This window comes from Salmo salar, chromosome 22, assembly GCF_965601325.2.
Source record: "Salmo salar chromosome 22, fSalSal1, whole genome shotgun sequence".
NCBI lineage: Eukaryota > Metazoa > Chordata > Actinopteri > Salmoniformes > Salmonidae > Salmo > Salmo salar.
The window spans coordinates 63,426,272-63,433,705 of NC_138312.1; positions in this window are offsets into that span (position 1 = coordinate 63,426,272).

Consider the following 7,434-nt stretch of genomic DNA (forward strand, 5'->3'; position numbering starts at 1 on the left):
CCCAGAGAGAGAACTCTGATGGGAACTCCCTAGAGAGAGAGAACTATGATGGAAACTCCCCAGAGAGAGAGAGAACTATGATGGGAACTCCCCAGAGAGAGAGAGAACTATGATGGGAACTCACCAGAGAGAGAGAGAACTATGATGGGAACTCCCCAGAGAGAGAGAACTATGATGGAAACTCCCCAGAGAGAGAGAGAACTATGATGGGAACTCCCCAGAGAGAGAACTATGATGGGAACTCCCCAGAGAGAGAGAACTATGACGGAAACTCCCCAGAGAGAGAACTATGATGGAAACTCCCCAGAGAGAGAGAGAACTATGATGGGAACTCCCCAGAGAGAGAGAACTATGACGGAAACTCCCCAGAGAGAGAACTATGATGGACACTCCCCAGAGAGAGAGAGAACTATGATGGGAACTCCCCAGAGAGAGAGAACTATGATGGGAACTCCCCAGACAGAGAGAGAGAACTATGATGGACACTCCCCAGACAGAGAGAGAGAACTATGATGGACACTCCCCAGACAGAGAGAGAGAACTATGATGGACACTCCCCAGACAGAGAGAGAGAACTATGATGGACACTCCCCAGACAGAGAGAGAGAACTATGATGGACACTCCCCAGACAGAGAGAACTATGATGGGAACTCCCCAGAGAGAGAACTATGATGGGAACTCCCCAGAGAGAGAGAACTATGATGGGAACTCCCCAGAGAGAGAGAACTCTGATGGACACTCCCCAGACAGAGAGAGAGAACTATGATGGACACTCCCCAGACTACGTTTGATCAAAAGAAGTGTTCTATAGAGGGAAGACGATGCTATTTGGAATGGGCCCACTGAAACACGTTAGAAAATACACATTACGCAGCTTCTCTGGTGTCAGAACCTGACAGAACCTGACAGCTTCTTATCATAACTATTTTATCTGGAGAACCTCCTTTTTGGATTTATTTAATTTTACCAGTTTCATTGAGATTTACAACCTACACTACCGTTCAAAAGTTTGGGGTCACTTAGAAATGTCCTTGTATTTGAAAGAAAAGCAAAATAAAATGTGTCTATTAAAGTAACATCAGATTGATCAGAAATACAGTGTAGACATTGTTAATCTTGTAAATGACTATTGTAGCTGGAAACGGCTGATGTTTTTATGCAATATCTACAGTTGAAGTCAGAAGTTTACATACACGTTAGCCAAATACATTTAAACTCAGTGTTTCACAATTCCTGATTTTTAACCCAAGTAAAAATTCCCTGTCTTAGGTCAGTTAGCATCACCACTAAATTGTAAGTATGTGAAATGTCAGAGTAATAGTAGAGAGAATTATTTATTTCAGCTTTTATTTCCTTCATCACAGTCCCAGTGGGTCAGAAGTTTACATACACCCAATTAGTATTTGGCAACATTGCCTTTAAATTGTTTAACTTGGGTCAAACGTTTCAGGTGGCCTTCCACAAGCTTCCCAAAATAAGTTGGTGTCACGTCCTGACCAGTAAAAGGGGTTATTTGTTATTGTAGTTTGGTCAGGGCGTGGCAGGGGGTGTTTGGTTTGTGTGTTTCGGGGTTTTTGGGTTATGTTCTATGTTAGTCCATTTCTATGTTTATTCTAGGTTGTCTATGTCTATGTGGAAGTGTTTGGGATTGGTCTCTAATTGGAGGCAGCTGTATCTCATTGCCTCTGATATTTAAGTAGGGTTTTTTTCTCATTGTGTTTGTGGGAGGTTATTTTCTGTTCAGTGTTTCGTGTACCTGACAGTACTGTTTGGCTGCTGTGTTTTTCTTGTTTTGTTTAGTGTTCGAAATAAAGTTAATTATGAGCACTCAACCCGCTGCGCCTTGGTCTACTCCCTTCAACGGCTGTTACAGTTGGGTGAATTTTGTCCCATTCCTCCTGACAGAGCTGGTGTAATTGAGTCAGGTTTGTAGGCCTCCTTGCTCGCACACGCATTTAGAGTTCTGCCCACAAATTTTCTATGGGATTGAGGTCAGGGCTTTGTGATGGCCACTCCAATACCTTGACTTTGTTGTCCTTAAGCCATTTTGTCACAACTTTGGAAGTATGCTTGGGGTCATTGTACATTTGGAAGACCCATTTGCGACTAAGCTTTAACTTCCTGACTGATGTCTTGAGATGTCGCTTCAATATATCCACATAATTTTCCTGCCTCATGATGCCATCTATTTTGTGAAGTGCACCAGTCCCTCCTGCAGCAAAGCACCCCCTCAACATGATGCTGCCACCCCCGTGCTTCACGGTTCGGATGGTGTTCTTCAGCTTGCAAGCGTCCCAGTTTTTCCTCCAAATATAATGATGGTCATTATGGCCAAACAGTTATATTTTTGTTTCATCAGACCAGAGGAAATTAGTTCAAAAAGTACGATCTTTGTCCCCATGTCCAGTTGCAAACCGTAGTCTGTGTTTTTTATGGCGGTTTTGGAGCAGTGGCTTCTTCCTTGCTTAGCAGCCTTTCAGGCTTGTTATACTGTGGATATAGATACTTTTGAACCTGTTTCCTAACAGCATCTTGACAAGGTCCTATTCTGTTGTCCTGGGATTGATTTGCACTTTTCGCACCAAAGTATGTTCATCTCTAGGAGACAGAACGCGTCTCCTTCCTAAGCGGTTGTAACGGGCGTCATATAGAGGGGACCAAAGCGCAGCGTGTTGAGTGCTCATTATAATATTTATTAACTCAAAAAACACTAAAGACAAAATAACAAACGGAAACGATCAACTTCCTGGTTCTGTACAGAGACTAAACAGAATGCAACTGCCCACAAACACAGGTGGAAAAAAAACCCTACTTAAATATGATCTCCAATTAGAGGCAACGAGGACCAGCTCGAGATCAACCCCCCCCCCCCAAAAAAAACAACATAGAAATAGAAACCTAGAATTAAACAGAAATAGAAAACCACCCAAAAACACCCCCTGTCACGCCCTGACCTGCTCTACTATAGAAAATGACATCTTACAAGGGTCAGGACGTGACAGCAGTATGATGGCTGCGTGGTCCCATGGTGTTTATACTTGCGTACTATTGTTTGTATAGATGAACGTGGTACCTTCAGGCATTTGGAAATTGCTCCCAAGGATGAACCAGACTTGTGGAGGTCTACACTTTGTTTTCTGAGGTCTTGGCTGATTTCTTTTGATTTTCTCATGATAAACTCGTCAGTTTATTCTTGTTCTGAGAAATGAAGGCTATTCCATGTGAGAAATTGCCAAGAAACTGAAGATCTGATACAATTCTGTGTACTACTCTCTTCACAGAACAGTGCAAACTGGCTCTAACCAGAAAAGAAAGAGGAGTGGGAGGCCCCGGTGCACAACTGAGCAAGAGGAATCAAATCAAATCAAATGTATTTATATAGCCCTTCTTACATCAGCATATATATCAAAGTGCTGTACAGAAACCCAGCCTAAAACCCCAAACAGCAAGCAATGCAGGTGTAGAAGCACGGTGGCTAGGAAAAACTCCCTAGAAAGGCCAAAGGAAGAAACCTAGAGAGGAACCAGGCTATGAGGGGTGGCCAGTCTTCTTCTGGCTGTGCCGGGTGGAGATTATAACAGAACATGGCCAAGTTCATGTTCAAATGTTCATAAATGACCAGCATGGTCAAATAATAGTAATCACAGTGAACAGGTCAGGGTACCATAGCCGCAGGCAGAACAGTTGAAACTGGAGCAGCAGCACGGCCAGGTGGACTGGGGACAACAAGGAGTCATCATGTTAGGTAGTCCTGAGGCATGGTCCTAGGGCTCAGGTTCTCTGAGAGAGAGAAAGAAAGAAAGAGAGAATTAGAGAGAGCATACTTAAATTCACACAGGACACCGGATAAGACAGGAGAAATACTCCAGATATAACAGACTGACCCTAGCCCCCCAACACATAAACTACTGCAGCATAGATACTGGAGGCTGAGACAGGAGGGGTCAGGAGTCACTGTGGCCCCATATAATGATACCCCCGGACAGGGCCAAACAGGCAGGATATAACCCCATCCACTTTGCCAAAGCACAGCCCCCACACCACTAGAGGGATATCTTCAACCACCAACTTACCATCCTGAGACAAGGCCGAGTATAGCCCACAAAGATCTCCTCCACGGCACAACCCAAGGGGGCGCCAACCCAGACAGGAAGACCACGTCAGTGACTCAACCCACTCAAGTGATGCACCCCTCCTTGGGACGGCATGGAAGAGCACCAGTAGGCCAGTGACTCAGCCCCTATAATAGGGTTAGAGGCAGAGAATCCCAGTGGACAGAGGGGAACTGGCCAGGCAGAGACAGCAAGGGCGGTTCGTTGCTCCAGTGCCTTTCCGTTCACCTTCACACTCCTGGGCCAGACTACACTCAATCATAGGACCTACTGAAGAGATAAGTCTTCAATAAAGACTTAAAGGTTGAGACCGAGTCTGCGTATCTCACATGGGTAGGCAGACCATTCCATAAAAATGGAGCTTTATAGGAGAAAGCCCTGCCTCCGGCTGTTTGCTTAGAAATTCTAGAGACAATTAGGAGGCCTGCGTCTTGTGACCGTAGTGTACGTGTAGGTATGTACGGCAGGACCAAATCAGAAAGATAGGTAGGAGCAAGCCCATGTAATGCTTTGTAGGTTAGCAGTAAAACCTTGAAATCAGCCCTTGCCTTAACAGGAAGCCAGGACAAGTACATTAGAGTGTCTAGTTTGAGAGACAGATGCCAACAATGGTCCAAGAACAGAGCCCTGTGGCACCCCCTTTTGGACAGTTAACCTGTTATGGCTAGGGGGCAGTATTTTCACGGCTGGATAAAAAACGTACCCGATTTAATCTGGTTACTACTCCTGCCCAGTAACTAGAATATGCATATAATTATTGGCTTTGGATAGAAAACACTCCAAAGTTTCTAAAACTGTTTGAATGGTGTCTGTGAGTATAACAGAACTCATATGGCAGGCAAAAACTTGAGAAGATTTCATGTAGGAAGTGGCCTGTCTGACAAGGTGTCGTTCTTCTTGTCTCTGTTTATTGAAGAGTGAGGATCTTAGCTGTCCCGTGACACTTCCTACGGCTGCCATAGGCTCTCAGAAGGCGGCAAAATACTGAATCGTGGATTTGCAGGCTCTGGCTGAAACAAAGTAGCGCGTTTGGGTAGTGGCTGGTTACAGTACTGTGAGACTCAGGCTCGTGCCCGCGTCGACCGAAAGCTTTGTTTTCTTTCCTCTGTTTAGCTAAATGGACATTCCCGGTCGAAATATTATCGCTTTTTTACGAGAAAAATGGCATAAAAATGGATTTTAAACAGCGGTTGACATGCTTCGTAGTACGGTAATGGAATATTTAGATTTTTTTTGTCACGAATTGCGCCATGCGCGCGACCCTGATTTACCATTTCGGATAGTGTCTGGGACGCACGAACAAAACGCCGCTATTCGGATATAACGATGGATTATTTTGGACCAAACCAACATTTGTTATTGAAGTAGCAGTCCTGGGAGTGCATTCTGACGAAGACAACAAAAGGTAATCAAACTTTTATAATAGTAAATCTGATATTGGTGAGTGCTAAACTTGCCGGGTGTCTAAATAGCTAGCCCGTGATGGCTGGGCTATGTACTTAGAATATTGCAAAATGTGCTTTCACCAAAAAGCTATTTTAAAATCAGACATATTCGAGTGCATAGAGGAGTTCTGTATCTATAATTCTTAAAATAATTGTTATGCTTTTTGTGAATGTTTATCGTGAGTAATTTAGTAAATTGTTAGCAAATTCCTCCGGAAGTTTGTGGGGGGTATGCTAGTTCTGAACGTCACATGCTAATGTAAAAAGCAGTTTTTTGATATAAATATGAACTTGATTGAACAAAACATGCATGTATTGTATAACATAATGTCCTAGGTGTGTCATCTGATGAAGATCATCAAAGGTTAGTGCTGCATTTAGCTGTCTTCTGGGTTTTTGTGACATTATATGCTAGCTTGAAAAATGGGTGTCTGATTATTTCTGGCTTGGTACTCTGCTGACATAATCTAATGTTTTGCTTTCGCTGTAAAGCCTTTTTGAAATCGGACAGTGTGGTTAGATAAAGGAGAGTCTTGTCTTTAAAATGCTGTGAAATAGTCATATGTTTGAAAAATTGAAGTTTTTGTATTTTTGAGGAATTTGTCATTCGCGCCACGCCTATCATTGGATATTGGAGCAGGTGTTCCGCTAGCGGAACGTCTAGATGTTTAACAGATCAAACTGGACACACAGAGTTTGTCTCACGGGTTAGCTGTTGAACCATGCGACTGCCTGATCAGATAATCCGATGATCCTTTGACAGATCGATGAAAAGGGAGACAGAGTGCTGTTTCTTGACCATGTCTTCTTGTCCTTGTCCATTGCTGCAGTAGAATGATGATGTTGATGCCATGATGTTTTATGAAACCTGGTTGAAACATAATATAAAATGTATAAAACGTCATTGACACATAAAACTGCTTCAATTGTTTTGATTCAAGTGTCTCCAAGAGTTCAGCTAGAATCTGTAGCTTAGAAATAGGCCTGTAATAATTAAGGTTAAAGGGTTCTCCTCCCTTTAAGAGGGGCAGAACGTTGGCTTGCTTCCAAACTCTAGGGATGACATTTATCTCAAGGCTCCTCTCCTATAGTTAAACCAGTGTCCAACAGTAGATGACTTAAGGGACGATCCTGATACGTTTCTGTGACTACTTCTATTTATATTTTTTGGGCATCCCCATTAGCCGACGCCAACTGTGACAGCTAGTTTTCCTGGGGTCTGACACATAACGAAAAAGACATTTACAATTTACATACATTTAAAAACATGAACATAGACATTACAGACTTAAACGCATACCTACATTACTACATATACATACTGTACGCCTTAACTAGGTTAACTAGGTTAACTAGGTCAGATAGGGGAGAGGCTAGGTTAACTAGGTCAGATGGGGAAGAGATTAATAGGTAAAATAAGGGAGAGGTTAACTGGGTCAGATAGGGGAGAGGTTAACTAGGTTAACTAGGTAAAATAAGGGAGAGGTTAGCTAGGTCATATAGGGGAGAGGTTAGCTAGGTCAGATAGGGGAGAGGTTAACTAGGTCAGATAGGGGAGAGGTTAGCTAGGTCAGATAGGGGAGAGGTTAACTAGGTTAACTAGGTAAAATAAGGGAGAGGTTAACTGGGTCAGATAGGGGAGAGGTTAGCTAGGTTAACTAGGTAAAATAAGGGAGAGGTTAGCTAGGTCAGATAGGGGAGAGGTTAGCTAGGTCAGATAGGGGAGAGGTTAGCTAGGTTAACTAGGTAAAATAAGGGAGAGGTTAACTGGGTCAGATAGGGGAGAGGTTAGCTAGGTCAGATAGGGGAGAGATTAACTAGGTTAACTAGGTAAAATAAGAGGGTAGATGGGAGGTTAACTGGGTCAGATAGGGGA